Source organism: Suricata suricatta, chromosome 6, assembly GCF_006229205.1.
Source record: "Suricata suricatta isolate VVHF042 chromosome 6, meerkat_22Aug2017_6uvM2_HiC, whole genome shotgun sequence".
Classification (NCBI taxonomy): domain Eukaryota; kingdom Metazoa; phylum Chordata; class Mammalia; order Carnivora; family Herpestidae; genus Suricata; species Suricata suricatta.
The window spans coordinates 105,615,925-105,630,675 of NC_043705.1; the positions used below are offsets into that span (position 1 = coordinate 105,615,925).

At 45.2% G+C, this 14,751-nt stretch overlaps 1 long non-coding RNA gene across 2 annotated transcripts; it reads right to left on the reverse strand.

The window, feature by feature from the left end:
• Positions 1–9,712: 9,712 nt before the first annotated feature.
• Positions 9,713–13,793, reverse strand: LOC115293592. Of its 2 annotated transcripts, none has more exons than XR_003909513.1 (3): positions 13,708–13,793; positions 10,736–10,863; positions 9,713–9,922 (listed from the first exon to the last, which is right to left on the reverse strand). It is a non-coding gene; the product is annotated as an uncharacterized LOC115293592 (long non-coding RNA). The 2 variants fall into 2 exon arrangements; XR_003909512.1 differs by lacking the exon at positions 13,708–13,793 and adding an exon at positions 13,518–13,584.
• Positions 13,794–14,751: the final 958 nt, after the last annotated feature.

Below are 14,751 nucleotides of genomic sequence, written 5' to 3' on the forward strand. Positions count from 1 at the left end.
GGAAGAAATTGAGGGCAATTTGACTTTGAAATGAGAGTGAAAGTGAAATCATACTCTTTAAATCTGTGGGGAAATGTGAAAAACCCTTTGTTCCTTGACATGGATGCCCATTTACCTCAAAAGAAGGCAATGGAATAAAGGATTTTCATGGCATTTCAGATTTAAAAACTTGAAGGTTCTTATGTGGAGCAATAAGAGGGACCCTTTTCAAAAAACCTCCACGTGGATGGAACAGACACTGGAGAACACCACGGCTACTGCAGGAATGAGATGTACGAGTGGGTCAGGGACGGGGATATTTTCAGAAAAGAGTGTGTTATGTCGTAGATGAAAGAAAAGTGTGCTTCAGAGATAGCTCAGAGATGGGGCATCAAAAAAAGGAATGTATTTCAAGAAGAAACTCTAAATCCTCCCTTTTCTTGATATCAAAGAGCAATCATGGTCTCTTCTGTGTGCTCTGCCAATTCCTCACACATTGCCTTGGGTTCCCAATAATTTTACATAATCTTCACTAGTAAACATTAGTTGAGGATATCCATCACCTGTAATTAACTCTACATGACACCAGGTGAAAACCAACAAGTAGAGAACTGAAACCAACCAGAGAGGAATTTAAATCTAGCTTGGAGGCAAATATTCATGTAGAAACAGTCAATGACAAGACAGGACAATGAAGAGTCAATACTAATAATAATTATACACATAATTCATAATTATAATAGATAATTATGTTTTTATTATTATCACTGTAAAGGCAACAAGTGCTGTAGACATTCAGAGAGCAAAACTTCCTGCTGGTCCTGCCGCCCAAGTAAAGCTGGAGGCTTCAAGCAGGTCAGAGTCCTGTTTCCTGCTTGTCTGGTATACCCAGACCACCAGGCTGAGGCTAAAAAGAAGCTCGCTACAGACTTGTCTTTAAGCAGAAGGAGTAATCTCAAATGCAATCCAAGCCTAGAGTCATGTATTTGCAGACTAGATGCTGGGAGTCAAATAGCAATTGTGGCTATTGATGAGTGGATCAAGAAGTTGTGGTATATATACACAATGGAGTGTTACATGGCAATGAGAAAGAATGAAATATGGCCATTTGTAGGCAAGTGGATGGAACTTGAGGGTGTCATGCAAAGTGAAATAAGTCAGGCAGAGAAGGACAGATACCATATGTTTTCACTCATAAGTCTAACAGGAGAATAGGAGAAACCTAATGGAGGACCAGGGGGAGGGGAAAAAGGGAAAGAGAGTTGGGGAGAGAGAGGGATGCAAAACTTGAGAGACTATTGAATACTGAAAATGAACTGAGGGTTGAAGGGGGAGGGGGGAAAAGAGGTGGTGGTGATGGAGGAGGGCACTTGTGGGGAAGAGCACTGGGTGTTGTATGGAAACTAATTTGACAATAAACTCATTAAAAAAAACAAAAAACAAAGCAATTGTGGCTAATGTTGATATGCTACTTACTCTGTAGACAGAATAGTACTGTTACGAATATGTCAACTGTCTGGGTGCCTGGGTGGCTCAGTCGGTTAAGCAACCAACTTCAGCTCAGCTCATGATCTCATGGTTCGTAAGTTCAAGTCCCGCACATCAGGCTCTGTGCTGACACCTCAGAGACTGGAGCCTGCCTCAGATTCTGTGTCTCGCTCTCTCTCTGCCCCTCCCCTGCTCACACTCTGTCAGTCTCTCTCTCAAAAATAAATAGACATAAAAAAAAGAATGTGGTACTTGCCATAACATGCCTAAATTTGGAACTTAGGTTGTTTTGTTTTGTTTTTTATAAGTTTATAATATGCAAATGTGGATTACTTGCATAAGTTCTGTATGCCTTCATTTTCTCATTTTGAACCGTCCTCCAAGATATTTCTCTATTATTTCTGCTCCGAATTGAATGTTTGTGCCCTCCTAAAATTCTTATGTTGAGGCTTAATCCCCAATAGGATGGTATTAGGAGATGGACCTTTGAATGGTGACTAGACCATAAGGGGTGGAACCTTCCTGAACAAGATTAGTGCCCTTATGAAAGAGATTCCAGAGAGTTCCCATGCCCTGTGGCCATGTGAGGATGTAGCAAGAAGACTGAACAGGAAGTAGTTCCTCACCAAACACTAAATCTGCCAATGCCTTAATCTTGGACTTCCTAGCCTCCAGACCTAAGAAATAAATGTTGTTTCAGCCACCTCGTCTCTGGCATTTTTATTATAGCACCCCACACAGACTGAGAAAACCTGCCTCCACTATTTTATACTCTTGTAGAGTCCCCTAACATGTTGTGCCCGCACTGGTCTGGGTCACCATTAACAGCAGAAAGGATGGGACGCGCTGTCAGAGATTTGGCTCTAAACGACTGTGGATTCCACCTTGGACACACCCTCTTGCCTCGGGTCTCTCAGCTCTCTCACCCTGGAAGAAGGCAACTGCCATCTTGTGAGCAGCCATAGAGAAAGGCCTCGTGGGCAAGAAACCAAAGCCTCCTGTCAACAGCGAGTGAAGATCGACACCTGCCAACACCACATGAGCAACTTCGGAGGGAGGTGCTCCAGCCCCAGCTGAACCTTGAGATGACCATGGGTCCAGTCAACAGCTTGCCTACTGCCTGATGAGACCTGAAGCCAGGACCACTCAGCTAAGCCCTCCAGATTTCCCAGACCCCAGGAACTGTGAGAAGTAAAAGTCTGCCATTTAAAGACTCTAACTTGTGGGGTAATTTGGTGCACCATAGTAAATAACTAATTCCCTCATCTCATTAGGTTGTTGTAAAAAGTAAAAAGAGATAATACACCTGAAGCATTTAGCGCCTGGCACTTAGCAATCAACAGTGGTTGCTAATATCATGGGTAAAACACCCTCCAAAGTGTTTCATATGTACAATCTCATTTATCTCTCAAACATGAGTTCAGCATAGGACAGCCCAGTTTTATACTTATTTGAAATACTGTGATTAAAAGATAAAATCTTACTTTATGCACACAATGTAGTATTACGCCAGCCTCCACTCCTCCCCATGTTGGTCAGACACCACGTACTTTTAAAGTCTAAGGCCTAACAGATTCATAAACTGTGTTTATGTTCTTTTTTAATCTTATAATGATAGGGGTGCCAGTTTAGCTCAAAGATTGTCTCAGCTTATGAGCACCCATCCCATTGTGAGTGTTGGGGGAGCTTCTGACACAACACCAAGCAATTCTCGGACACCAGCAAGACGTCTGAGAAGTCAACTCAATTCAGATGCTGTCTACCAGGAAAGCATCAGATTCCAGGTTAAGGACTCAATCCTACCAGGCTCCCACCCTCTTCAGATCAGTTGCAAGCCCAGGCCATTATCTGAACCTTTGACCAAAAGCTACAAATTGAGGTTCAAACAACCCCCTCCAATTCAGGATGCCAAGTTCAGGCTGTTACCTGTAGTTCTGACCCACAGGCTGTAAATCAGAGGTTTCCAAGAATCCCTCCTTAAGTTAGATTAATTGGCTAGAGTGGCTCGCAGAACTCAGAGAAACATTTTACTTTCTAGATCACTGGTTTATTATAAAAGTATACAAACAGGAACAGCTAGATAGAAGGTATGTTTGGGGAAAGTAATGGTGAAGAGGTTTAGAGTTTGCACTCTCTCACCCCACTCTCCAAACATTGCTGCCTATTCACGAGCCTGTAGCTCTATGGGGTTTTCAATGGAGGCTCCATTACATGGGCACGGTTGATTAAATCATTGGCCATTGGTGACAGCTTCATCCTCCAGTCCCTCTCTTCTCTCCAGAGGTTTGGGATGGGACTGAAAGCTCCACCCCCTAATCACACAGTTGTTTTCACTGGCAACCAGCCCCCATCCTTAGGTGGATTCACAAGTCACCTCATTAACAACAAAAGATACCTATATAACTCTCATCACTTAAGAAATTCCAAGGGCTTTAGGAGCTAGGTGCCAGAAACAAGACCAAACATGCATTACTTATTGTAAATCACAATGTCACAGACAGAGATACCTTTCTCTTCCTTTGTTAGTCTTACGGGAAAACTGATTCTGAAATCTGTGAGTTTTGGAACACAGGGTCTTCAGGAATGCATCCCTTAGATAAGATTATTTTCTTCCACATTCTCCAGTGAAGGAAACTGGGATAACTGGCCTTGAGAAACGTGGGGTAACTTGTCCAGAGCCACCGTAGCAAATGGCTGGAGGTGGCTTTTGACCTCAGATAGTTGGACTCCAGAGCCAGGCTCTGACCCGGTGCACAGTTTCTGGAGAAGGCAGGCCGGTTATACAGTGTCCTCTGAGCTGCATCGGGGTGAGGCCACTATTAACATCTTTCAGCTATTGATCACTGAAAGCCATCTTACTTCCTCTATTATTGGTGCATTTTAATTAATGTCAAGGTTAATCAGCAACCTCAACATTATCCTTCCTTGGACTTTAGCCACAATGTAAATACTGAGACATATACAATACACGCCCATGGAATTTAATTCAAATTTACACACCAGTCATCTTTTCTTCACTTCTTAACTACACTATGCTTCCACTTGCAGATATCAAGTCAAATACAATTTATTCAGAAACACATGGCCAGAGAAACGAGCAGTGGCCCTGATGTCACTGTGAGGCATTTGCTGCAGCTTTCAGACGAACCCAATCCTCCCAATCTACAACGAATTTTCCTGTTCTGTCAAGTAGAGATTTTCCTTCAAGGCACGGCTCACCCTGTAGACATAAATTGTGTGACTCATGGGAAAGAGAAAAGATGTCAACCTTGTGTGTGCTAGATTACGCACCTAATGCCTCACAGAGTTATCTCACTTAATCCTCAAAACAAATCTTCAAGGTAAATACATTTGTCATGTATGCATTTATATGTGTACACACACACACACACACACACACACACACACACACACACACTTAACAAAGTGGTAAAGTAGAATTCAAAACCTGTTCAAGCTGACTCCAAACCCCAGCAGTGAAAACACAATCCCAGATTTACTCACAGGAGAGTTCTGCTCCAGAAGCATCGGCTGGCTTGGCTGAGTAACAGCACAAGCGTCTCCAGCGATCTTGCAAGTGGAAGACAGTGTACCTTCCCTGTCAGAGGTGGGAACACCTTGTCTGTCCCAGCTGAAAGCAATGATTCAGAATCAATAGAGGTGGGAGAACAGAGCTCCTCAAATTTAATGTGCACAAAGATCACCTGGTACCTTGTGAACAAGCAGATTCTGATTCTGTAGGAGTGGAGTGAGGCCCCAGACTCCTGATTTCTAACCGACTCTCAGGTGATACCCATGCTGCTGGTCTGTAGCCCACCATCTGGGTAACGAAGTTTTAGGGGACCGTATCAAGAGTGCAATACCAATGGCATGCAGAAGTATGTACTGGTAAAGGAAGGTTTAAAAAAAGCAGGTAAAAATAAGAAGTCCTGCATTTAGATTAAAATGTTCAATCGCATGTGTAAGAGATGATTATCTTGATGACGAAGGTAACATTTATAGACAGCTTACCAAGCATCAGGCACTGCTCTAAGTGCTTCATGTGTATTAAACCCCTTAATCCTCACAGTTCTTTATAGATGAGAACCATTATCAACTCCTCCTCAACTCAGAGGAGAAAACTGAGGAACAGATAGAAAGGTAACTTGCTCATAAACATCATCTAATATAGAGTCAGGATTTGAAGCCAGATAAGCTGGCTCTAAAAATTGACTTGACACCTGTTGCCGTACAAGCGACCTGACAATTGTAGTTAAACCCAGGGCGAGCCAACAAGGTATGCCAGTGGCCAACACCATATGCGGTGACCTTGGCAACTGTGCCAGGCCTGAAAACTTGAGAAATCAATGAGAACAACAACAAATACAGAGCGCACATGAGTAAAGTTAGCAGTAGGCAGGAAGAGAATTCAGGGTCACTGCAGGAAACAGAACTCACAGCAATGGAAACTTTAATGAAGCAGCCACAGATAGAAGCGTCGGCAGGGTTAAGTGACAAGTGAGGGCCGCTGAGTCGCTTGGAGACTAGCAAGAGAGGAAAGCCATGAACTCCATATGGCTGAAAGGGCAAGGGTAAGGAGTAGTGTTTACAGATTCCAGTGAGAACCAGATCTGTGCTGGAGGCACCATCGATCAGCAAGAACTGCAGACACGGAGGGGTATAGTCACAACCAGAGAGCCAGGCTGAAGCAGGGAAAGAAGGTAGGAAAGTACTCACTCTCTCTCGACTCCTGTTTTCCAAGCACATCATCTCTCCTTATTGGGTCACCCCAATATGTAAGGCAGCAAAGGGGCCAGGTGATGTGGCCCAGATGGGTCCATCTCCCAAGGCAGGGAACAGAACAGAAAACAGCAGAAATGGGTACAGAGAGGAGGGACGAATGCTTGTAATCACAAGCATGCCTGGGGAGGAATCCGGGAGCTCCTCTTTGTGGGACAGTTGAGGCAAATGTGGATATTTACAAACAAGTAGGGAAACCCTGGAGGTAACATATTTACCACAACACCACTCGCAAGGTTGGTGTATACCGCAGGAAGAAGACAGTGCTCCAGCGGGGGAAAAAAATGAAGAATGGACCAAACATATACGCAGACTTGAACCTGATACAAAGAAACTTTTAACAAATATGGAAAAGACTGAGCACTGAGCTTGCCATCACAGGAAATCCTCCAGCATAGAGTAGAAACTGCCTTTTGGGGGTTTTATAGCAAAGATGCCAGCATAAAAATGGGTCCAGATGACCTCCATAGTGTCTTCCAACCTCAGATTCTATAAATGTGTGAAGTTATGACAAGCCAGGCCAGTCCCAGCTCTCAAAAGATCGCTGAGTCAAACTACGCCAGGAGCACAGCCTCAGGATGCCGCGAATGAGATGCCCAGCCTGGCTATTCCGTCCCCTCTCCCTGACATCGGGAGGGATGTTAACATTGCCATATCTGACCTGACAGCTGGGAGCTCCTTTCTCATCACAACCAGACCCTCCGACTTCTCTGGAGGGTTCTCATTCATCCTCGGTGAGCGTCTTGCCAAGATCACCACATTCTATGATCTGTGTATTCAGAAGGTCTCATGCTTACAGCATGTGAAATAAGCATCCAGTGGGGGCTAAAAATTAATCCCCCTAAAGTTCACATATCAGTGTTACTTAATGAGACAGGTCTTTGGCCCCGTGTGTGAGTCTCAAGGTTAAGGACAGAGGGGTTGATGTGAGACAGACTTGAGCTCAAATCTTGGCTTTACTACTTAGTATATGCAAAGCCACAAATTACTTGGCTCCCTTGAACCTCTGTCCTCTCTTCTACAAAATAGGAATATTAATACCAATAGCTCAAAATAATTAAGTGATAGAAGGTGACTATGATATATGAAATGCTCACTGAATAAGAGCTCTTGTGATTAACATCATCCCCATCAGAAGAGTGACTAGGACTGCTGAAGTCCAGGAGAGAGTGTAAAGTAACAAACAAGGAGTTGAGACCTATTTTCGAGTCCCACCAATGGTCTCCATCTCCTTGTGTGCTCAAATAGCAATCTCTCTGACTCACTATTTCCTCTTCAGTTGAAAGGATATAGTAACTTTGGTCCTACTTAGTAAGCTCATGCAGAACAAAAAGATGCTAAGGAAATTACCTGTTCAAAGTGTCACAAACTCCAGGGCTGACAAGATCCAGGCAGCAAACCTAAATGAGCCAAGTGGGTGGATGGAAACCAAGTTTATTGGGAGTGGGAAGCACTGGAAAACGTGTGCCTCACCTCAAGGCAGAAGTTTGATACTCAGCTCCATCTACTTGCTCCAATTTTCCAAAAGAACAGGCTATCTAGAGTTTTCTATGAAATCTCTGAAATGTCAAGTGTTGATAATTAAATCAGAATTTTAAAACTTCTATAGGCCAAACAAAACCCATCCGTGGGTTCCAACTTGAGATCTCTAATAAAATATGATACTCTCTCTCTCTTTTTAAACACATGACAAATGGGTGCCTGGATGGCTCAGTGGGTTAAGTGGGCGACTTCGGCTCGGGTCACGATCTCACAGTTCATGAGTTTGAGTCCCGCATCAGACTCTGTGCTGACAGTTCAGAGCCTTAATCCTGCTTAAGATTCCGTGTCTCCCTCTCTCTCTGACCCTCCCCCTCTCATGCTCTGTTTCTCTCTGTCTCAATAATAAATAAAAAAACATTTAAAATAAACAAACAAACAAACACATGAGGAAGCAGGAGCGCAGAGAAGTCTAGCAAATGGCCCGAAGTCACACGACCAGTTAATATTGCTTGCTAACCATGAAATGGCGAGCCATTCTTTCCCTTCTCAGAAGCCCTTTGCTCCCCTCCTTGGGCAGCTCCAAGGTGCCTTGTACTGTTTTTAGAGCCCCATCTGCATGTGTTCTCTGTCCGAGTAAGTTCTTTGAGATCCACTGCCCATGTCTTGTTCTGCCCAGCACTGACCAAACGTCTCTGCCTGCACGGATCACGCTCAGTGTGAGAAGTGCAGGCTTGTTATAACCCGACCAGTGAATGACGAGCACAGAGTGACAGCACGTCTGTGTCCTCAAGGCAGGGCTTTAAAAGGCCCGGTTATGAGCGATAACCTTCTATGGGCACCGCACTTCGAAATCACAAAATAAACAGACCCTCTTCTTGGCATCTTACCTTATCCTGCCTTACTGGTTATAAAAGAGTCTTATTTGGAGGAGGAACACTTTTAAGTAGATATAATAAAGTTTGTTGGGTCCTGCTACATGCCAGGTCTGGACCAAAGACTTTACAAGACTCACTTAATCCTTACAACAATCTGGTGAGGTAAATAAAAGCGATCACTATTCCCATTTGGCAGATCAGGAAACTGAGGCACAGGGAAATTACACTAAATTGCTGAGGGTCACAATGCTAGAGAGAAATAGAGCCAGGATATGAATGAGGCAGTCAGACCCCAGAGCCCATGCTCTGACCTGCGCGATGCACAGCCTCCTTGGATGACCTGAGGTCACCTTCACAGTGACGTGATGAGCCAGACCTGCCGTTTCCATTGGTACCTGGGTAAGGTGTCACTGAGGGAGAAAAGTGCCTTACTCAGGGTTTCACAGGTAGCAAGTGGTCAGTAGGGCTGCTGCCTTTCCTGTAAAACCTTTGTGGGGAGGAGTACCAGGATTGCACATCTCTAAGCTGTTTTCTTGATCCTTAATAGTTTCTCACCCACTCTGCCCCAGAGACTGGCTCCAAAAGGCATGCCGGGTCCCCAGGCAAGGCGATGAGTGCTTGGTCAGGAGGAAGAGGCATAGCGGTGGCCTTTGCTCACTGGGACTATAAGAATGTGAGCTCCTCGTGTTAGGAAACATGTCTGTTTGATCTTTTTCATGTGCCTAAAACCTGGCACGTATCATCAACCAATACTTGCTGAATGAAGGAATGGGGGGAATGCATAGTGAAAGCATTTGAACTCTCCAATTATGTTCCAAATGCATTTCAAACATACAAAAGAGAAGGAAAATTTTAACCTGAAATATATATGTGTGTGCATATATGTATATGTAGGTATATACACTGGACACGCTGTATATACATACATATACATATACATATACATATACACACATTAGCAGAAAACCAGAAGGCCAAAAGCAATTTGGCTGAATACATCTTTTCGATGTTAACAAAGCCATCATTAAAGAGAAACCACAAGAGAGCAATCTGTTGAAAAGCCGCAGTCTAGTCATTCCAGTGCCCAAATAGAGTAAAGGGACCTCAGAAGGAGAGAAAACAAAGAAACGCGGCAGGAGCAGCTCTGCAGGGAGAAAGAAGCCGGGACACCGAAGAATCAGGGAAGCCTCACCCTGAAACTCCGTCTCGGCATCAGCACCTCTGCCATCCCTTGTCCAGTACGTCTCCCTCCCTTGCTGTTTTTGTCATGTCCTCGTTGATCCTCATGAGGTACTAGGCTGCCGAGGCATGGTGGTCCCCTGGGGAGAGACTCAAGCACAGAAACAGTGAGTGGAGCCCTGTGGTTAGCAGAGGAGCCAGGATATTCACCCAAGGAGCCTGGCTAGAATTCTAGTGCTCCTCCTCTCCTTGGGCAACTTCCTGAGAGCTGAGACGTCCTGATCTAAAGGGTGTGGTGGACACAATGGCCATGCATTTCTTTGGGGGAAGCAGATTCTCCTTATCCCTCCCTCCATTCTCAAAACCTGTACCACACTTACACCAGAGCAACTGATCAAGGGGTAACTACTTCATCCAAGCTTCTCAATAATAATTCCCCATCAAATTGACCATAGGGATTGGTCTGGGAGGTAGACTATATGGCCCAAGACAAGGCAACAAAATCCTTTTCTGCAATGTCTCTATAGCTAATTTGAGGAATTAGCACTCTAAGATAGATAGGATACTAGATGTCCCGACACCCATGGAACCCTGGGTAATTTAAGCCAATGATGATAAGCTCATCCCTCTTATCAGTAATTGAGTCAATAACTGGTATGTGAGCCAATTCTGCCCAATGAGGGGAGTGTGTTTGGGGTGTCCCCAGGCATGTTTCCTCTGTCCTGAGGAGAAGCTCCAGACTGTTTTGGGGTCTACATGTGACACTGGGAACCTGTCCAATCATCCTACAACAGGGTGAAGATGAGGCCGGCACTGAGAATAAAAACATGAAATACAAAGACCCAGGGTCCATGACGACTTATCAAGCCACTAACCATGTTGAGTAGAGCCTGCCCTACCTCTTGGACTTCCAATTATGTAACATAATAAATTTCCTTTTGTATTTAAATTACTTTGTGCCTGGATCTTCTGTTAATTGCAGCCAAAGTGTCATTTGTGATTCATGCTTCTTTCCTTTCCTTCATGCAGAGGCTACAAACCGATCCTGGAGATGCTGGTGGTCATCGTGAGCTGGCATGGTCTAGAGCAGGAGCAAGAGTGACAACAAGAAGCAGGAATGAGAGGCAGGAAGGAAAAGAGATCTGGGAGCATTCAGGTTTCTGGTTCCTGCAGCCTCGCTCTGTGATTTGAAACTTGAGTCTTTCCTACTCCATGTCCCAAAACAAGTTCCATGCAAGGCATCAGCCAGGGACAGGGTCTACTACAGTGGAAAGAACCCTGGTCAAGTGCTGGGAAAGTAATTTCTAGTCCTGTTCCACTGGCTCGCTGGGAGACACTGGACTCTTCTTTTCACTTTTTTTTTTAATGTTTATTTATTTTTGAGAGACAGAGAGAGACCGCACAAGCAGGGAAGGGTCGGAGAGAGAGGGAGACATAGAATCTGAAGCAGGCTCCAGGCTCTGAGCTAACTGTCAGCACAGAGCGTGACGCGGGGCCCGAACGCACAAACCGTGAGATTGTGGCCTGAATTGAAGTCAGATGCTTAACTGATTGAGCCACCCAGGCGCCCCCCACTGGATTTCTTAATCTATAAAATGAGGAGGCTGAGATAGTATCTGCCATGACTTAAAAATAGGTCACAGCAGAAGCACTCCCATGAATTTATCCCCCAGATAAACTCAACACACACTGGAAGATGCAGCGGAGATGATCCTGGCCACATTGTTTAGAGCAGTGACCTAACTGTCCACGTAGGAGTCTAGGGAAATGAGCCACCATGAGGGACCAAACGTGGCCTGTTTGGGTATGGCTTACAAGCTAAGAATGGTCCTTATATTTTTAAAGCATTGTTAAAAGAACAAGTAGTAGGAGATAGTACAGAGACCCTATGACCCACAAAACCTAAAATATCGGCTCTTTGCAGAACTAGTTTGTTGATCAGTATAATCTTTCTATGAAATATCCTTGATTGAAAATGGGGGAATAATGAGATCTCTTTGTGCGACCACAAAAAGAGACCTACTACATATTGTTAAATAAAAAGGCGAGTATCAGAACAGCATGAATAGTCTGATTACATTTGTGTCAAAATATAGGATACAAGTTATTTACGATGCATATGTAAATAAAATTTCTGGAAAGATACATGAGAAACTCAACTGTGGTGGCCTCTGGGGAAATGAGACTATATGGAGGTGGTGAAAGAGAGAAAGGCTTTTACATTTCACTTTATTTCCTTCTCTACTCTTTGTTTTTTACCACAAGTACATGTTATAGCTTTAATCATAAAAATGAGCCAGTTGGACAAGATGATCTCTTCAGACACCTGCAGCTCTGAGTCTCTCTAGAATAATAACTTCTAACATCGAGTGGCAGATTTTTGCCACCATGACCACTACTAGCTAGGTACATTCTATGCTTCATTCCTTTGAATTTTGACAACCCCCTCCTGAGGTTATGACACTCCCCCTCCCGGCCAGATAAGACCCTGTGAGCCTGAACTACAGGGGAGAATTCTAGAACTCTGGCTCCGCTGCTTAGCTCCCAGTGGTGATGCCGTTCAGTGTACCTGAGTCTGAGGGGCAGAGTGAGGCTGCCTGCATGAGTCAGAAAAAGCAGCAAAGATAAAACCCTGGATTGTGAGTAACTTGTTTTGCGAGTGTTCCACAAGACGAGCAAACATTTCTAATAAATTTTAACTTGATAAATGAGCGATATCTTGCAATACAAGTAGTACGTGACGCCGAACGTCACATGATCACAACTGAGCCAATGGGTCTTGAAATTTGCTTTGACTATGCGTGCTTCAGATTGTAATCATGTTTCCAGAACAAATCATTCTCAAGAACCAAGGTTTTACTGTATATGGGATATGCTCTGAAGGAGACCAGAAATGTAATATGGCCACAGATATCTCTCTCTGAGATCCACTGCAGATGGTCATGGAGCAGATGGAAGAGGTGGGAAATTAATGTTCCCCGGGGAAATGGAAAAAAAATGTCAGTCTTTTCTACCACATCTCAAATCCCATCATGGAAATGGCACTTACTCTCTCCGAGCTGGAGACTGTGTGACCGTGGGCAAATTATCAGCCCTCTCTGAACCTCACTGCTCTTACTTTTAAGATGAAGAGGTCAGCCCAGATCAGGGCCAGGCTGGCCAGGACAACGGAACAGAGACCAGGCGGGAACCGTGGGGAACGTGAGAACTCTTGCCCTATTTAAAGCAGGGCAGAGTCTGCCCATTCCTCACAGGTTGCCGCCAAGGGTACACGCAGACCGATGCCGTTAAATGGTCTCGCTTTCAAGAGAAGCCAGAATTCATATTTTTATATTAAAAGAAATAATCCAATTTTAAAATCTTGCCATCTCATTTGAACATTGGATAAAAACAAAAACCAAAAACATGCTGGTGCCAAACCAAATCCACCCGCAAATAGCCCTCAAGCCTGCGGGTTTGCCACCTCTAGCTGATGGGGTCCCCGACACGTGTGCGCTCTGACTGTTGAGTCCCTGACGGGGGCTCCTGGGGCTGCATCATCCAAACGCCAGACTCCGCTGGGCTTTCACTTTGCAACATCCATCAGAATTGAACCTGTTTCCTTTCTCTCGGCCACCTCTCCTGCTCACCCCAGCAAATAAGAATTGGCAGCATGCAGGAACTAAAGTACCAAGCAAAGAAGGGGGGAGGCGTGGACTTGGGCGACCCGCAGCAGCAGGAGGAGGTGACGTGCACCTGAGGAGCTGGAGGCAGCCTTTGCTAAAAGGACTGACCACCCTTTTCTGGGAGACAGTCCCTAAAGCAGTTCCAAGAAGGGCTCTCTCTCTCTCTCTCTCTCCTCTCTCCGAAGGCAAGCAGCCTCTTGCCCCTTTTCCTTCCCCTCTGCCAGGACCTCCAGCGTCTTTGTGCCCACACATTTCCATACCAGGAAACAGGCACTCAATCTAGAAGCGACAAGCCCCCGCCACCGGCCGACCGTGACGGCCCAGCTCGTTCTTCATTCTGACGTGGCCGCCAGCGACAGTAGGCTCCTTGGCGACAACCTCAAGGTGATTGGAATACTGAATACCCACCGCGGGTGTGCTCTTGTGTGCGAGGACACGTGACGGGGCAGCCATCAGGCGGGCTCCTGACAGCCCGCACATCACAGGAGCAGGAAAAACAAGTCATACAAGAGAAATGGAAAACTGCCCTGCTCAAGAGTCAGCCATGACTCCCCACGGCAAGCAGAGCAAAGCCAAGTTCCTGGCATTCAAGGCCACCGGTCTTTTGGCACTAACCTATTTTCAGTCTCATCCTCAACTGTCCTCTCCCATCAAGGAACACCAGTCATACATTTTCCCTAAACTCCCCCAGGTTGCACACTCTGCCTAGAATGGCCCTCCACTTGGAGGGAGGCATGTCTTCATGGTCAATGCAAAAAAAAATTTAGGCAACCCTTAATATCTGTTCCAGTATTTCTATTATATAACCACTGATAATATCTTCAGACCAGGACTACCATGCAATCACAGAAGCAATGGAAATGATCATCTTCTGAACACCTTTTCTGTACCAAGCACTCTACTGAATGCTTTACCTGCTTTCAACCCTCACCACCTCCGTGTTAGATGAGAACACTGACCCACAAAGAGGTCATGTGCCTCTTTGTGGTCTAATGTCACACAGCCCAGGACCCCCGGCTCCAGAGCCCATACCCTCACCACCAGGAGACGCTCTCTTCCTCTGAGGCTCCATGCAAGTGAAAATCTCAGTCACCCACCACACTTTGGGGGCCAGTGTGGGAGACGGAGTATCAAGGTCACGGGGATGGGAAGGCAGTCAGACAATCTTGTCACTGATGTGCTGGGGCACTTTGAGCGGGCCACTTCACCTCTCCAAGCCTCTACTTCCCTCTTCTCTAAAATGAGTGTTTAAGTTAGATGACCCAGCTTGATGCAGTTCATGACACCCTATATAAGTCATTTTA